The sequence below is a fragment of the Myotis lucifugus genome, unplaced genomic scaffold (genome assembly GCF_000147115.1).
Source record: "Myotis lucifugus unplaced genomic scaffold, Myoluc2.0 scaffold_79, whole genome shotgun sequence".
NCBI lineage: Eukaryota > Metazoa > Chordata > Mammalia > Chiroptera > Vespertilionidae > Myotis > Myotis lucifugus.
In genome coordinates this window covers 4,424,523-4,443,369 of record NW_005871127.1, presented here as the reverse complement: position 1 = coordinate 4,443,369, position 18,847 = coordinate 4,424,523, and positions in this window count along the sequence as shown.

The following is an 18,847-nucleotide window of genomic DNA, read 5'->3' as shown; positions in this document are numbered from 1 at the left end:
ATAAATGGGAGATGGTGATGTAACCATGAAACGACGAATGTGGAGTCCGACATAACCCAAGGACTGCCTGTATCTATATTTATAACATATTGTATAGTTTATATAGTGTCATTATGTAATATTTAAATTGACAAAGACTCTGCTGTTAAGGATGAGTATCCCCATTTAATGAAGACTAAATACCATCATAGTTTGGAGCATAGGCTCTAGGGCCAAGTTTACCTAATTCTGCCGTTTACTCTATAACCTTGAGCAAAAGTCTCAACATCTGTAAACCCCAGGTGAATGATATAAACAACCTTACGACGCTCATTTAGGACTAGAAGAGATAATGCATAAAGTGCTTAGCCCAGTGTTCTTCACTCAAAAACTAGAATAATGTCTAATTAGTAGTATCTATTGTTAATAAAGGGTTGGGCGTGGTTCATGGTTGATCCTCGAACTATGAGCCAGGAGGTAAAGGTTCGATTCCCAGTCAGGGCACGTGCCTGGTTTGTGGGCTCGATCCCCAATGCGGGGTGTGCAGATGGCAGCCGATCAGTGATTCTCTGTTATCATTGATGTTTCTCTCTCTCTCTCTTCCTCTCTGCAATCAATAAAAAATATTTTAAAAGATAAATAAATAAAGGGTTGGAACATTAAGTGACTTAATAGGAAACAACAGTGACAGAACAGGGACAGCAGAGTTAGTACAGATTTTGTTCTCTACCAGCTCATTGAAGTGGAAATCAAGTTTGTGTAGAAATTTGCTATTTGAAGGAACACTTTCAGATTAGTTTACACAAAATAAAAAGGTGTACATAATTTGTATATTTAAACCCAGTTTCATCTATTATAATTCAGGGATCATCCAGGTTGAGATTTCTTAGAGTACACTCTTATGCATTCATTATTTGTGCTACAAAAGCTATTCATCAGTGAAAACAAGATACTAACTTTTTCAGCTTAAAAGACAATTTAGTTAAAAAGGTACCTAATTACTCTATTCAAAAAGGAAGAATGACCTTTCTAATGTGTATTTATCAGCCTCTTGCTTATGAACCTCAATGCTTCTCTTGAACTAGAAAAAAAGGGGGGGGTCTCTTATTGAATGAAAACTAGAGCACCATCATCAATGGACTTCTGTAAGGAAAAATATAAATAAGGACAAAATAAAAAGGATAAAGTAGGAGAAATGCACAAAAAAAACAAACAAACCTTAAAGTAAACCAAATTAATATATTTACTCAACAAATAGTGGAGTAACTTGCACAGAAGTAACTCTTACAGGGAACTGGGATCCTTACCATAAGAAAGGTTCAAAATGCAACAATGGTCATTAGATGTAAAAAGATCACAGGGGAACAAAATAAAATGAGATGGGATACCTTTATAGAGTCAAAGATGATAGGATGTATTTGAAAAGTTACTAAAGTTTTGAAGCAAGCTGGTGGTGTTATAGCAGACATACTGTACACATACATTCCCTATTCCCTGACCTCTTCTTGCTAACACATCCCTACTTTTATTAAGATAAGGACTGAAAATCCTGATTTTAAAGAACAGGTGACCAAAATATTCAAATTTAGTTAATAAAAAATTATGAGAGGTATGCTGGGAAGCTTGTGTAAATATCTGAGAGAAAAGGCAAAAATAGCGTGAGTAGATAGATTCTCTGCTCTGACTTCCTGCTAGGTGAACCAATCATTTAACTTTATTTTTCATGAAAATATATCAACTCCTGTTTGTTTAACCCACTCTTAATCAGATTCCAACCTTATGCTTGTAATTGTTCACAACTATCTCATATTCATAACTGTTACAAATGAAAGGTAACAGAGATTAAAGATTGATTGAAGATGGATATGAAACTGTCATATTCTAATTTGTCTGACCAAGAAGCCTGCCATTCCAATATCAGAAACAGGAAATCAGAAGGGAGCATTATGACTATGATGTTGAATATACATTTGAGGCTTTAATGTAATATTCAGACAGTTGGAAATTATGAAATGCATATCAAGATGCAGATAATGCGGGTATTTATGTAGAATCAACAAGTTTGAAATATAAAACTGTAAAAGTAAATAGAATGGAGAGGCAAAAGAAGATCAAGGGCCTTGGTAATGTTCACCATTGGAAGGATAAATGGAGAAGTCAGCGAAAGAGCTAGAAAAATAGATGTGACAATGGAAAATGGCTGCTAAATTAGCAAGTGTAGTTATATTTGTGGAGACCAAATCATCAGGAATCATTTGTCAACAGACAGACCATTCACTCAGTCTTTAAGAAACCAATGGGAACACATAGTGGCCCTAAGGATTGCTGACAAAAGAATTTCCAAAGGCCTAGGACACTAGCTAGAAAGGTCATGTTCTCCCTTAAATCTAAACATCCTCTATTTCTTGTTTACTTTCATTTCCAACTACAACCTCAGCTACTAATGGTCCCTCTTGTTTTTCAGCTATTACTTTAGAAAGCTTACTCTTAAATTGATCCCTTTGTATTACATGATTATCGCATTTTTATAGTATACTAGAGGCCCTGTGCACAAGATTCGTGCACTCGGGGAGATGATCCCTCAGCCCAGTCTGCACACTCTCGTAGTCTTGGAGCCCTCAGGGGATGTCTGATTGATGGCTTAGGCCCGCTCCCCGCAGTCAGACATCCTTAGAGCTGCTGTGGAGGCAGGAGAGGCTCCCGCCACAGCCGCTGTGCTCACCAGCCTTGAGCCTGGCTTCTGGCTGAGCGGCGTTCCCCCTGTGGGAGTGCACTGACCACCACAGGGCAGCTCCTGCGTCAAGCGTCTGACCCCCTGGTGGTCAGTGCGCGTCATAGCAACCAGTCGTTCTGCTGTTCAGTAGATTTGCATATTAGCCCTTTATTATATAGGATTAGTATAGATCTATTTGTCTTTCCAATGGATATATGAGTTTCCTAGTGAATCAGCTAGTCTTGTTCACCACTGTACTCCTGAATAAAATGAGCAGTTTTGTAACTTTGTAGATACCACCATGCCACCTCTTCAACTCGTCTGTCCAGATCTGACTGGAATAGTTTACAACCCTGAGATAGTGGGAGCATGGGATTGTGCAGAAAGATGATATTTTGAAGCAAAATAAATCACTTTATAATCTTGGATATTCTACTTATTAGATTTTGGCTTTAGGGAAGTTGCACAAGCATTTTAACCCCCTCTTACTATTCTATTAAAATAGAGATGATACTAGGATTCTAAGATGGCTACAGAGTAGGTGGAAGCTACACCCACCTGTTTGGACCCCAAACCAGATTTACAGCTAAATTATACAGCAGTCAACCTGAATAAACAACTGAAGGCTTACTGAACTGAAGTATAATATCCAAAGATTTACAGAGGAAGCCTCATAGAGACTGGGAAGAAGGACGGAGGCACAGAAAGGGATAAACCTGCACTCAGGTGCGGAGGCTAAGAAGCCAGCTGGAGGGCTATCATGGCTGCAAACTCACCTCACACCCCCCCTCCCCCAGAAGTATGAGGTCTCACCCTACTCAGGGATCCCCAACCCAAAGCAACAAAGATGGGGAGAGGAGCCTGCATAGGATCTGGTGGTGAAAATCAGTGGGGATTCAGTTCACCTGGGAGACCCAGGCCACGCTGAAAACTTAACCCAAAAGTGAGTTCAGGAAAGAAGTTCTGTAAGGCTGTTTATGACTCTTGGGTTTACCTTTGACCTCTACATGAGTTAAACTGATCCTAATTAACATAGCAAAGACTGAGAACTGAATTAAATAGTCCGTCCTTCCAGAGGACCCAACTGACCTATGGTTGGTAAATACATAGGAAAGACCCACTTAATGCTGCAACATTTTTTTAAAAAGTGACATTGGAATCATAGCTTGCAGAAGGAATGAAACAAAAAAAAGAACATTCTCCATTGGGGGGTGGGGTGAGAGGGGAGGAGGTAACTTTAAAGGGATAATAGGAGGGAGGTTTTATGGGATAATAGAACTGTATCCTGACTGTGGTATTGATTACATGAATCTATACATGTGTTAAAAGGTATAGCACTGTAAATCAAAATAAAAAAGTTAATTTTATTGAATAATAATTTTAAAAAATGAAACAAAGAGATACTAGATCCCTTCTGTATTCTCCTGAATTATGTCTTAAAAACTGTGTCATACATATATATATGACCTGTGTGTGTGTGTATATATAAAACTGTATATATATATATGACCTGTGTGTATGTGTGTGTGTGTGAGAGAGAGAGAGTGTATATATAAAATAGCTGGTCTATTTACCCTTGGTACACAATAAATGGTAGGTAAACCATGGTCAAAAAGGATAAGTAGAAGCTGATGCTTAACTTAAATATCCTTATGTTGCCTCTTGAGATAGCACTTCTAATATAGAATTCACTTCAAAAAATGGTCTTTGTAGAAGCATCATTGCATCTTATAAAAATAATGAAAATTTCTGTTCTCTTGACCAGTCTGAAAGAACTTGACAAATTTCAGATTTTATGATAAAAAAAATTCTGTTAAAAAAAATCTAAAACAATACATTTAAGAAATCGGCTTTCATAAAAACTTGTTCATGGATATTGCCACATTAAAAGAAATAAAATTCATCTTTTATTGGAAATATTTTCATCTGAATCAACCACTTTCCATATTTAATAAATAGCCTTATGATTTACTGCAAATGAGCTTCCTAATGCATCATAATTGCTAAAGTGCTTTGGTACATTTATATAAATCTCACTACTTAAACAACATAACATATTCCTCTGAACATTTTTAAAGAAGTATTTTCTACCAAATGCCTTATTAACTAAAAAAGAAAAGGAAAGGAAAGACCTTTTGAATATTCAGAAGCAGCTGAAGACATTGCTTAACTTTTCTAGAATATTTCATCTCAAGATAGCACAGGTGGCTAAACCACTATCATTATTGACACAGCTTATAAGGTGCAGACCTATTTCCAGGTGACCTGGAAAGGAAACCTGCAACAATAAGAGGAGAAGCTCTATTATCCTATGCATGAAATAATAATCACTATTTAGATGAGAAAAGTCACAAGATAGTAATGGTAATGAACAGTATAAAAGTTAAACTTTGTTTTCTCTTAGTGGGACAATTAATGGGAAATAAGATTACTTAACTGCAGACCATTAGTTTATATGAATAATTGCTGTTTTAGAAGACTTAATCAGGAAGCTGTAAATAAGCAAATTACCAGCTGTCAAAAAAATTAACACTATCAAATTAAATGAGCTTCCCTGGGGAAGCTCACATTGCTTTTGCCTGAAGGCCAGCTCAAAAACGAATCGTGATGGAGACAAGTCATAGAAATAAAAAAAAAAATTTTTAAATTAATTCTCTCTGTGTAGACAAACTTTAAAAATAAACCTTAGCACTCATTTCTAAATTTTACAACAACAAAGCAACTGCAATGATGGCTGACTACTGTAGGCCAGATCAAGTATTCCTGAGTGAACTCTAATTTCTTGCTTTTTAAATTGACATAAATATGAATATATAATATCAAATCAGGTATTATACATGGCTATCCCATAGGTCAGGTTAAAAAGTGACTTTCAACATGAACAGTGGATGATAAAAGCAACTGGTGATTTATATCTTTTCAATTAACTGGAAGTCAACTGTTTAATGCTAGGTTGGCTAACTACTCAAAAAAATTAATTGATTTGAGAGGCCAAACCTACAAGGTATATATATTTTCTCACCCTGTCAAGTTTATTTGCCCACTGTTTACTCAGATGTGTCCCTAACAAAATTGAAAGTAAATTGTTGAAGATGGTTAATTTTGTTTTTGCTTAATCACATTACAATATTTCAGTCCACTCATTATGCTCAGAAAGTTAAATTAATAGATTGAGGAGTAAGGGGACCTTCGGTGAAAATTATGGGGGGAAAACTATCCACATACAAGGGTGCCTTGAAAGCACACAGGTTGCTATATCAATGACAAAATGTCCAGGCTTCTACCTGAAGGTGAAACTAATTTAAAGTTAGCAATCAGAGGCAGAAAAAGACAAATTCTGTATTATCTCACTTATATGTGAAAAGAAAAGATCTGAAAAGAAACACACACACACACACACACACACACACGATTTCAGAAACAGAGTAGGCTGCTGGGTCGGGTGGGAGAAGTGGGAAGATTTTGGCCAAAGGGTACCAACTCAGTTATAACACGAATAAGTTCTAGGGATCTAATATAAAGCATGATGACTTTAAGGAAGAGTATCTCTTAATTGTTTCCAAGACTAAAAAGGTAATTATGTGTGATGATAAGGGTGTTAAATAACCCTATTGTGATAACCATTTTGTATATGGTATCAAATCACTACTTTGACCACTTTAAATGTACACAATGTTATAAAACTGGGAAAAATTAAAACTTAAATTAAAAAAGAAAAAAAACTAAGTTAGCCATCGGTGTCTCAGGAAAATCAATAAAGCTATGTCTACCATTGTGGAACTAGTTAATAAGATATAAGTGAAGGATAACCTATCATCTTCTGAATCTTAGGGGTGTCTTGGGTATGGAGTTAAAATTTTGACCTCCTAAAGGACTTTCTTTCATCCAATTACAAGGGCACACCTTGAGAAAGAGTTAATATGTTACATTTAACTGTTTATCTCACAATGTCCTATTAACTTGTCCTGGGACTCTGCTTAACTAACCTTCCCCTTAGCTGTGAATCTCATCTAGCTACCCCCCAAATCTCACAAAGTAGTGAATGACAAAGATTTTTTTTTAAAGAATATATGTTTTTAATGGAGACCTATACTGACAGGGTATCATTTAGACCTAAAAACACAAATCTTTAAATGGTGGGATGTCCAGTATCATGGTAGATAGTGTACACTGGAGGTCAACCAAAGGACTTATATGTAAGCATATAGGCCTAACCAATGGACACAGACACCAGGGGGGTGAGGGCATGAGAGGGCTTCCGGGGGGAATGGGGGAATAAGGGCACATATTTAATAACTTAATCAATACAGAAATTTAAAAAATAAAAATAGTGACACAAAAAAATAAGTAAATAAATAAAAATAACAATCTTTTGATGCCTACTAAACTATGAATAGTTGACTGATGCTAACTAAAAGAAAGAAAGAAAATAAGTTCACATTTATCCAGTGGATATTATACATTTATAATAAAGTGTGTAATAAATATACAAAACTGCAAGTGCTGTGAAATTTGCCTTACTCTGCTAAAAAAAAAATCAAATGTCTTCTGTTTTAATGTGACCAAGTAATGGACCTAGAGAAGAATCTATAAAATATGATTTGTAAACGGTGTGTCAGAAATACATGAGTTTTAATATACAGAGAGTAATGTAGTGGTTGGTGTGTTAGCTCTTTTTTGACAATAAATTAACCACATTTATCTGATATGTTTTAAATATATGAAATAATATTAAATGAGGTACCAAGTTAACAATTGTATATTTCAGTTACATGCTACAATACTTCCTTTCTTTCCTTTTTTCCCCCTTTTCTTTTATCCTCTTGCCTGGCATATCACAGACATAGAAATTAAATTTCAACTATAGAAATATACATTATCTTATTATAATTATTAGTATTATTATCATTTGAAGATAGCCATTGTTTTGAAAGCTATTCTATTATCAGGTATTTGTTACTATTTCCATTACTTTTATGAAAATTATGAGTATCTAAAAGAAAATAATTAATAGAACTCATTCATTCAGCAAATATTTACTGAGTGCCTGTAATAAACTGTTCATTTTGCAGTTATTAAAATATGACATTTGATTAATAGTCCCAAATGGCATCAAATAGGAACCTCCAAGATGTTTTCTTAAACTTCAGTTTATAACTCCTGGCATTATAATGTAAAAATAAAATTCAGTTTTACACTTTCATTTTACCTCTTCATTGAAAAGCTTTGGGAATATTTCTGTGCCTTTTATAAACTCACAATGAAAAAAATAAAAATAATCAATGTTTAAAAAATAAGGTTCATGACTACTGATAGGGACTATATCTCTTCATTCCTTCTCATAGGAGAGGAAGGAAAAAGAAAGTATTGTTTGAAACAGTGTTAACATACTGTTTTGTAGTATTGCATTACAGAGACATGTTTAACTATAGCTAAAATGATATTCATGATTCTTCACACAATCCCTTGACAAACAGAACCTCTCCAGTGAAGAGAAGGTGAGGCCATGCAAGAGAAACACAGATATGTAAAGTAAGTTGTTCTTTTAGGCTTTCCCAGAGGACCAGCAGGGATTTAGTATCATAATATCTGTGCCGTGGGGAAAGGAGAAAACCCAGACCTGCCACGTTAACTGTTGATGACACAGACCACCACGACTCCACCCATCAGAGTGAAGGCTTGTAGGACTCAGGTAATAAATGGAATTTTGCCCCTAGTTTGTCTCATAAATAGCCCAGTGAAACTCCCAAACCACCCTATGTTGATTCTATCAGTTCACAAGTATGCATTTGGAAAAGATAACTGAGGAACCAGCAAAAATATTTCACTAGCCCATTGGTTTTAAAAGTAAGTGTTATTTTGGCCAAAAAAAAAGGAACCAATTAAAAGCCACTCGGGCCTTTTCTAACAAAAAATTGAATAAAAATCAGTATTATTTCTCTGGGAAAGCCAATGATTAGTGTAGCCATCTAAGATTTTAAAAACACAGAATGGAGATTTCTATTGCATCTTCATTTAAATTTCTAGTTTAGTCAGTGGAGAAATGGAGAGATCTTGAAGAAGGATAATGGGTTAGCATATGTTTAATTGATTAACAATGCAAATTACAGTTGGAGTTCCAGATGCTGTTTCCTTCCTTGGGCCAAAACTATAGCCTCTGATCATAGTGCACTGTATATAGATATTAATCTAATGAATACTTTGTCTTTCTCTGACCTAGAAAACACCAGAATATGTTTTTTTTCTGGTAGTAAGAGTGCAATTTTACCACCTTCCTTTATGGTTATACTCGCCTTTCAATGCTATATCACAAAATACTAGCTGAGATCCTTAGTTATATATTCAGTCCAGAGGACATAAACTGTTCTACTACTTGATGACATCATATTTCCAAGACCAAGGTTGCAAGGAGAAGGTATTCAGATATTTCAGTATAATACTCAGATGTTAATACAAAATGCCAGTTGTTGCAATTTTAGTGGTTTCTGGGGATCCAGTGATCTTGGCCCTGGCAAGGTAGTACATTTCTAAGTGCCCCCTCCCATTAGCTAAGAGGCACAACACATTTTATTATTATTTGATGCAATAAATAGCATATTTAGCTATACTTCTCTGGCCCACTAATCAGTTGCCTGAAAGGGTGCTGCTTTTGATAAGACTCAGGACAAAAGAAGGCTTGCTGATTTGTGCAGGTGGCAGCGCAAGAATCTCTGCTACTGAGCAGATACAATGGTGTACACGGTATCTTTGGTACATTGGGATATTCAGTATGTAGAATGAACAATCCCCAAAATGAGAATCGCAATGAAGACCAGTGGAGTTTAGAACAAATCCATGCCTTCTTCAGCAAGTAACTCATCTTTGACAAACAGCTTTTAACCTATGCTAGAATTTGATAAAGTCTAACTATAAGACAAGTGGCCCTAGAATCTAAAAAAGTCTGAATACCTAACCTAAGACAGCAAGTGGCCCTATAAACTTACTGAACTAGGTTACCTGACCTACTTTATTCTGACCTCATAATTAAAAAATGATAACAGCCAACCAACAATAGCTCTTTGGTATGAATAAATCAAAATGACACCTTTCTTTTTTTGTTCAGCACAAAATTTTAGTAATTAGTTTATGTGTGCCATGAGATGAAAATTGCTGGCATAGGATATAGTCAATAATATTGTAAAAACTATGTACGGTGTCAGATGGGTACTAGGCTTATCAACCTGATAACTTTGTAAGGTATATATATGTCTAATTCTATGTTGTACACCTGAAACTGATATGTCAACTATACTTGAAATTTTTAAAAAATATTTTTAAAACATAGCAACAATAGGAGATGGAGAAGCAGACTAATGGGAATTTATATACATATATCTTCAACATTAAAAAATTGCTTTTTAAAATTCATTATGATAGAGTAGAATCACTTTGGATACTGGATTCACAGCAGTTTCTGAATATGAATTGTCTTCCCCTCCCAAATATAAGGAAAGTCAACTGGATGGACTTGGGTTCGGCAACTTAAACTATCTCAGCCTAATGAGATTACATATATGTAACTGTGCAGTGTAGTGGCTATTCTTTCCATTGATTTCTAAAGAGAGAGTAGAAGAGAGGGAGGAGGGAGAGAGAGAGATAGAAACATTGATTGGTTGCCTCCCACATGTGCCTCCCCACCCCCCACTGGGGCTGGGGAACCTGCAACTGAAGTACAAGCACTTGACCGGGAATTAAACCCACAACCCTTCTGTCATTGACCAACACTCTAACCATGGAGCCAAACTGGCCAGGCTCATGAGATTTAAGGGAATCTTTTCTCTACCTGATGCATCTCACAGCTTCTTAGACCTACACATAAATACATACTTCATACACATTTGCAAAAACTTGCATGTATCTTAGGTTAACTGCTAACATAAATATGTAGAAACTATATTAGTAAAATTTAAAGAGAGTAAAATTTAAAGAAGCTGATGTACCTCACAGCTTCTTAGATCTACACATACATACATACTTCATACACATTTGTAAAAACATGCATGTATCTTAGGTTAACTGCTAACATAAATATGTAGAAACTACATTAGTAAAATTTAAAGAGATATCTTGCACTTTTCTTTAAATCATTGTCAGTGTCTTAAGCATGTTGGGAAATACATGCTAAGTACTCATGTTAAAAACATTTCACATTCTTTTTTACATTGGCTTGGACAAAAATTAACATAAATATTAATATGCTTATGAAAGACTATAGATTTTTAATAGAAAAATGTTGCATGTTTTCCCTCCAAAACAGATAAAATAAGATACTTTATACAAATGTATACATATTTGCATACTCATGCATATTTTAAATCATGTAAATTCTAGTGTCACATATATGTAACTTAGTCCATAAACTCTTGTCTGAAAATAAAAAATAAAATCTACCTTCTATTTACATATTTTATTGGATCCTTATTCTATATTTTTGAGCATGGTTCATACTGAACAAATCCTATTAGAACAGGAGTACTTATGAGATCCTGTAAATAAAGTAATTTATATGGGTAATGTACATGAAACTGTTTAAATGATAGTGCATGTGATCAAAGTTATTCAGAGATCACTACACTGTCCTGTAGGAGGTTAGCAAACTTTGGCAGGTGAGCCAAATGTTGTCTAACACCTGTTGTTGTTGCTTTTAATAAACTTTTACTGGAACATAGCCATGCCTGCATCTTGTCTGTGAATGACTTTGCACTATGATGGGAGAGGAAAATTGTTGCAACAGAAACCTTATGGCTTGCAAAGCCTAACTATTTTTCCCCTCTGGCCATTTATAGAAAACATTTACCATTCTTTTGAGGGAAAAAAGAATTCCTGTCCAAGTTGTTTGCTGGCAAGGAGAGAATCTTAACATCTCTCAGGACATGGTTCCAGAATTTATTAAGAGTGGTTACACCTTGGAATTTTCTCAGCTAACAGCAAAAGGTGCCAGTGTACCACTTAAAAAAAAACACATAAATGCAAAGTACACTTTGTATCTGTTTCCTCAAATTAGGCCTTTCCTCCATTGCTAAGGAAAGTGACTAACTTTGGAATAGGTATTTACACTCTCTAAGCCTTGGTTTACTTACATTACAAAAATATACACATTAAAATAAGGACCATAATACCTTATATGATTCTGTAAGTGTTATGCCTGCATTTGTTCCAAATTTGTCAAGTGAGCACTCAGTAACTGATAACTGCTTTTTTTCCTGCATATTTTGACAGAATTTATGTCATACAGGGTTGACTCTATAAAGTAACAGCAATACACAAACATTTATTGATCTTTGAATATGTACATGTATGTATATACATTTAAGTGTGTTTGTTTTACAGATTATATATCTAAAAGAGCAATAATGTGAGTAGAAATATAAAGGTATGGGTAGATTGTGGCTGATGTTTGACAAGTGTTAATCGATGGATAAAATTTTGGCCACTGATCTCATTGTTAGACTGTGACAAGGCTCAATGTGTGGGTTTAAGAACCCAGTAGGAAAGAGCTTTACTGAATTTCATGATTTAATTAGAAACATAAACTTATTTAGATGTCTTCCAATATCAGGGTTCCAGTGCTGTATGCTTCAGTTTAACCATGTTCCTTTCATCCTTTAAAGATTTTGAATTTCGTCCATCGGAATCAATGTTCTTAGTGGGAGGCCCATGGGCGTCTATCTTTATAGTCCTAATAACTAGCCAAGTGCCTAGAAAAGATTACCGTTGTGAACAAATATTTACACAATAAATAAAAAATAACATAAATTGATATTAATATATGGTAATTGGAAAGAATAGCTGAGAATGAACAAAATGAATCCCTTATAACTACTACAAATTACTAGAATTGATAGTTATATTCTATTACACTTTTATCTAAATATTTTTAAACTTTAAATATTTTTTTATCTAAAATTTATCTCTGAAGTTTAAATATGATATACAGAACAAATAAATCTCAGTAACTAGAATTTATTCATAATACAAGTTGCTGGTGGAAAAATCCAGAATTTTTAGAACACTTAAGACCTGTTCTTGAGGTAAGTGCCTGCAGTGTTCCAGATTAAAAAAAAAGAAGAAAATGTTTAATAATTTGTGGGATTTAAATTTATAATTTTAAAAAAATATGAAAGAAATGGAACCCAGCTTATTATCATAGAAAAATCTATACTGCAGGTATTAAATTATAGCTGGAATAATAGATCTTAATATAGTTACATGTTATTAACTTTAAGAATAGTTTTTAATAAACCATTACAATATTGTATCTTCCCATTATAACTATAAATGGTGATCCTCTTTACCGTAGTTCATTATTTTCAAAGAGAAAAAACAAAGTAAAAAACTCTTGTCCCAAGAAAACTCAATGGTGGACCCATGTCAAATGTGGAGATGAGGACCAGAGGGGAAAGAGGTCGACTTTCTGATCTGCTGAGGGTGCCCCTCATGGCACATTACAGAATCTCATAACATGTGTGAGGTGAGAGTGAAATTTAAATTAAATTTGAGTGTTTCAAAGACTTCTAACATGGCTGAAGAATCCAAATAGGAGGGTCTTTCTATCAGTGGTGCTAGGCAAAATGCTGTCCTGTTTTCTATAGCATGTTTGACTGGGCCAAGCTTGAGTGATGAACTTGAGGTGAAAAGACAGAATCTATGAACGCTTGGTAGGAAGTCCTCAGCCAGAGAACATGAAGTCAATTAGATCAAAGAAAAGCTAGAGTCCTGCGCAAAGACAAGGGATGTCATAAAACCAAGATTATGGACTGGCTGCTGATGCAGAGCTGGCAGTGGCTAGCAGAAGGCTGCAATTAAATAAGTAACTAGGCTGCCAACTGTAGAGCTACTTTCAGTTCCACATCTGCGGGGGTAGAACATCTCATATTTTTAGGGCAAGGGAGGGAGAGGCAGAAGCCACAGTGATGCTTTTCAGTACTGTCGACAGGGCAGGACAAGGGCTCCCAGGAAACTAATCGACTTGTGTCTTGAGGAAGACTAACTCCTGTGTTACAAAGATTACATGGCAAGGCAAAAAAAGATAACTTCCTATTTTTCATATTTTCTACTTGGAAATTAACTTAGTGTTAAAGTGATGATGATATAATCCCCCCCTCCCAAGGTAGTTTCTCAATTTAAAAGCACTTTGTTCTCACCCAAATCATTCCCAGATTGATGATCGTTACACCTGTGCAGCAAACACTGCTGAGAGGGTATCCAACAGCACTTACAGCCAGAATTCTCAGTGTCTTCCACAACGCTCTCAGCTTGCACAAAGTTGACCCAAAGTTTAAGGTAAGAAATCAAACTCTAGGTAAGTAGGAGGATGTTACAGAAAATACACGACTATTTTCTCCTGAAACTTCATCTTTACAGAAATTAAGCCCTTAAAACTACACTATTTTTTTTCTAACAGGTCAATGAAGTTTTTTGGTTTTTTGCTTTTTTAGCAAAATTATTTGGACATACAGCATATATAGGTCTTAAAACATGTTGTGCAGAAGAGTTACCAGAGGAGTTTACAGATTTCTAGATTCCATGTCAAGGGGTTCTGACTCCGTTGTTTAAGGATAAAACTTGGAAACTTATTTTTAAACAAGCCACCTACCTCATTACTCTGCCAAACCCCAACTAAACCAGAATGAATGAAACTGAGAGGTCTCAGGCAGACACCGTTTGGACAGTAGAAATGGAATATGGAGGATCAGAGGAAGGAGAATTTCCTTTAAATTGACTAAAAACTGCCAAAATTATCTGGAAGGAAACCGTGTTTTGTACCCACAGGAGAATTAGAGAGAGTGGGAGATTATGATAAAGCTTTTATCTTGGGCAAAATGATGGAGCCACAGTGCTGTGATGTGTGAAACCAGCAGAGAGGTTACCATGCCATAAAATATAAAATCCCCCAAGTATGCCAGGAAAAAATAACATTCAGATATGCAAGTAACTAGATTCTTCTTCTAAAGAGTTTTAGTTTTAAAATATTAAATTTCTCCCCCAAGTTACCTTTAAGTTGGCTCTTAAACAGAAAGACCAAAATAAAAATGCACTCCTAAATGTCCTTTCGGAGCAGTTAAACTCAAGCCCTATTTCTCCCCGTCCCCATGCATGATTAAAAAGGAATAAATGAAGTGATCGCACTGCATTTGACTCTCTACCCAAGAAGTGATTACTTTGTCATTTTCAAGGCAGTGGGACACATATGCCATCCCCAACAAATTACTAATGTGCTCTCTGATATTTTGCAAATAAATACAATGTATTTTTACTTCTAAGTACCATCTGCAGGACTTCAAGCATGTAAAAGATTTTGATGCTTCAGGAAATTTTATGTAATTGATGCTCTCTTTTTTCAAAAAAATGCTCCAAATGACTGATTATGAAATATTTTTTTTTTTGCCCAGTTTCTCTGACATTAACTCTTGAAAAGAAGATCCCCATTTTCTGACCCTCGTTTGGGCAGTCAACCTCCCCCTTCACCAGTGCCCGTCTGTATCCCTTGCCCCAAATCCCTGCCACTTTAGTGTAAAACAAAACCAAACCCACAGGTTATTTATGTAACGAAATAGGACCTTCACCCAGAAGTATTTGGCTAGTTCTCCTTTCCCAGAAAAAAAGACACACATCAGGCTGTTCCCACACAGCTGCCAGGTACTCTGGGACCACCGCTCTTCCCTCCTTTCTGGTGTCCAGAGAGCCCTCCAGCAAGGCCGAGCTTCTTGCAGGGCTGCTGCCTGAATGGGGCACCCTCCCCATCATCCCGGACTTACCAGAACCATCTGGTGCTGGGGAAGTTATCTCAGAGCATGAAAGGGAGAGCGTGCAGGGCTGGCTGGAGAGCTGAGGCCTCAGGCTGAGAAATGAAAGCGCTCTGCCTTGCACCTAAGCAGCTGAGATACCTGTCTGTAGGTGATGCACATCACACTTCTTAAAAGAGGCAGCTCCACGTGAGGAAGCGACATCCGCTGCAGCGGCCCCCGGCAAGAAGTGCCAGAAAACAAAAATCGCACAAGGGTAGCAGCAGCCCACGTGATTCACAATCAGCACCGAGGACTTTTCTCATGTGGAAGAACTTGTGAACAAGTCAGCGGAGCTGGGAAGCCAAATTGAGAGCAGTGGAAGCGGGGAGAAAACTTGAAAAGGGCCTCAGAAAAGCGACATCCTAATTCAAAGGCTTCACTCTATTTGTAGTCTCATCTACACTAACCTAGCGAGTTAACCCATGGATTTTACATTATGGTTTTCAGAAGCCATAGCTGCAGAGCCAAAGAGTCTTCAATGCCTTTTCTCTTGTGGTCACTTCCACCATCGCATTTAGCATCCATAGCCAATCAACTCCATATATGGCTTGAATTGTAAATAAACATAGAGATGTAGGATCACTAGTCCACATACTCCCCGAGGGCCAGACATGCATTTCAAAAGTAGAATCCAAATTATATTACATGTGATGGCCAATGCTTATATGTATGTAGAATAAAACATTAATAAGCATCTATGTAGTTTATCTCATTTACTTATCATAACTATCCAAGAGGCAAGTGATGAGAAGACAGAGGCTTAGAGAAATAAGTGCCTGGGCCCATATGACATGCTTCAAAGCTTGGCAATCTGACTCTAATGGCTATGGCTTCAACCAATGTTTCTGTGTATTCAGTAAAATATGATTTAAATATATTAAGAATATATATATATATATATACATATATATATATATATATATATATAATCACAAAACAGATATCATCAAATAAGTATATCCAGTATATCTTCATTTATTTCAATAGCACACTATTTTTCAAAATGGTGCTCATATGGACAGAACTGATACATGCACAGCCTCATTTCCTTTTTTTTTTTGTTAATCCTCACCTGGGGATATTTTTTCCATTGTGTGAGAGTGGAAGGGAGGGAGGGTGAGAGAGAGAGAGAGAGAAATACTGATGTGAGAGACATAAATTGGTTGCCTCCTGCATGCACCCAGGACCAGAGCCAGGGAGTATACCTGCGACCCAGGTACCTGCCCTTGACCGGAAATCAAACCAGTGACCCTTCAGTTCACAGGCCAGGAAATCAAACCAGTGACCCTTCAGTTCACAGGCCAACGCCCTAACCACTAAGCACACCAGGAGGGCTTATTTCCCTTTCCTGAAAATAAAACAATGTTATAGCTCTTTGATCTTAAGAGTTTCCAAGTACCAAAAAATAAGTCATTTGCAGTGGTAAGTTACTGAATAGATGTCTTTGGTCAATTAATGAAAAATGCACTGTGGTGATTTCTAATTAATAACCTATTTATTAGAGAATCCAAGAGATTTTCTAAGTTGAGATTTAAAAAAAAAACAACCTGTCTGAGATTGTCCAAATACCTGAAAAGCAGGATGTGTTTGTGTATTTGGAGAGCCGTCACTTAAAAAGGGAGTTACTGATGAACTTTTTGGGAAAATTAGCAATGGAGAAACAGCTGTTTTCATTGAAGGAATTGGCCCTCTGGACAACTCACAGTGACTTCCATCTGATCCTAAAGGATTAACTTGCACGGGTACCATCTACACCAGGTTTTCTCATCAGGAGAGATTCAGGAAAAAAAACACAGACAGGAGGCCCTGCTGCATGGCTCAGTAGGTTGGAGCCAGACACCAAAAGGTTGCAGGTTTGATTCCCAGTCAGGGTCAGGGCACATAACTGGGTTGCAGATTCGATCCCAGGTCAGGGTCAGGGTGCTTATGGGAAGCTACCAATTAGTGTTTCTCTTTCTCTCTCTCCCTCTCTCCCCACTTCCTCTCTTTCTAAAATCAACCAAGACATATCCCCAGGTGAGGATTAAAAAAACAAACAAACAGGTAGTGGCAAAACAAGGTGAAACAATAAAACCAGGCACCAAGTAAAAAAAATCAAATTGTGAGGATTATGAATAGCATTGTTCCCTTTCACAATTCTGACACAAAAGCAACTGGTTGACTCTACATGGACTGGTTTTCCTAAAATAAAACAAAAAGTTATTCAAATGCCCAGCTGGTGTGGCTCAATGGTTGAGTGCCAACCTATGAACCAGGAGGTCATGGTTCTATTCCTGGTCAGGGTACATACCTGGGTTTCAGGCTTACTCCCCAGCAGGGGGGTGTGTAGGAGACAACCTATAAATGATTTTCTCTCATCATTGATGCTTCTCTCTCTCTTTTCCCCTCTCCCTTCCTCTCTTAAAATAATAAAAAATTATATATATATATTCCTATTTCTTAAATGTATATATGGAAGTCTGGCTATAATGCTAAATGTCTACTGTGGTTTTTTTTATAAAGAATGATAAATAGGAAGGGAAAAGAACCTTGAGGCTTAACACAGTGAATCATTCTAGATTTTAAGAAGCACATGTGTCTGAGGTCTGACTGCTGAGCTCTTGACTGGCATTATGATATTTAAGTCCATGATATTAAATGTCAATCCCCCAGTGAAAGAAATAATAGCTAATTTAAGAGCCAGACCTTCCATACAGCTAATGCCCCACTTAAAATCATCAAACCTGTAACAGCCAGATCAAAATCTTCAAATACTTCCTCTGCACACACCAACACACTGAAACTATGGATAGTAAGTTACCTTGCAAAGCTCAATATAATAAAGTCAGAGAAGAGCATAGTCCATCATGGAGTAAAATCTGTCCAGCACCTAACCCAGCTCCTAATCAATCAAGAGCAGCCATCAGTATAAGGCGAAAATAAATGCACAGACAGATGGCATCGATCAACAACCCCAGCACCAGAGTATGCCATGCAGGTCAACTCTTGTTAACAGATAAACTCCCCACGTAATCCAAAACCACAAATACCACCCTTTCACACCCGAGCTCCAGGCCCCAAACAACTTGGATTTAAGTCTGGAACATAAAGTTACTGTTGAGATCTATTTAATTCAAGAACATTAAAAGCTTGCCCGTAACCTCCCTTTATAGAAAACCAACCTTTGATCTTTCCAGTGATCCTTTGCAGGAATCATATGCAATATGTCCTGGGATTTGGAAGATCAGGGACCATGATGAAGGCAGGAAAGAATACTGGCGCATAGCGTGTAAAGTAGGGGAGTTAATGTGCAAGTGTAAATTGTTGTTGTTATTATTGTTCTTTCTAA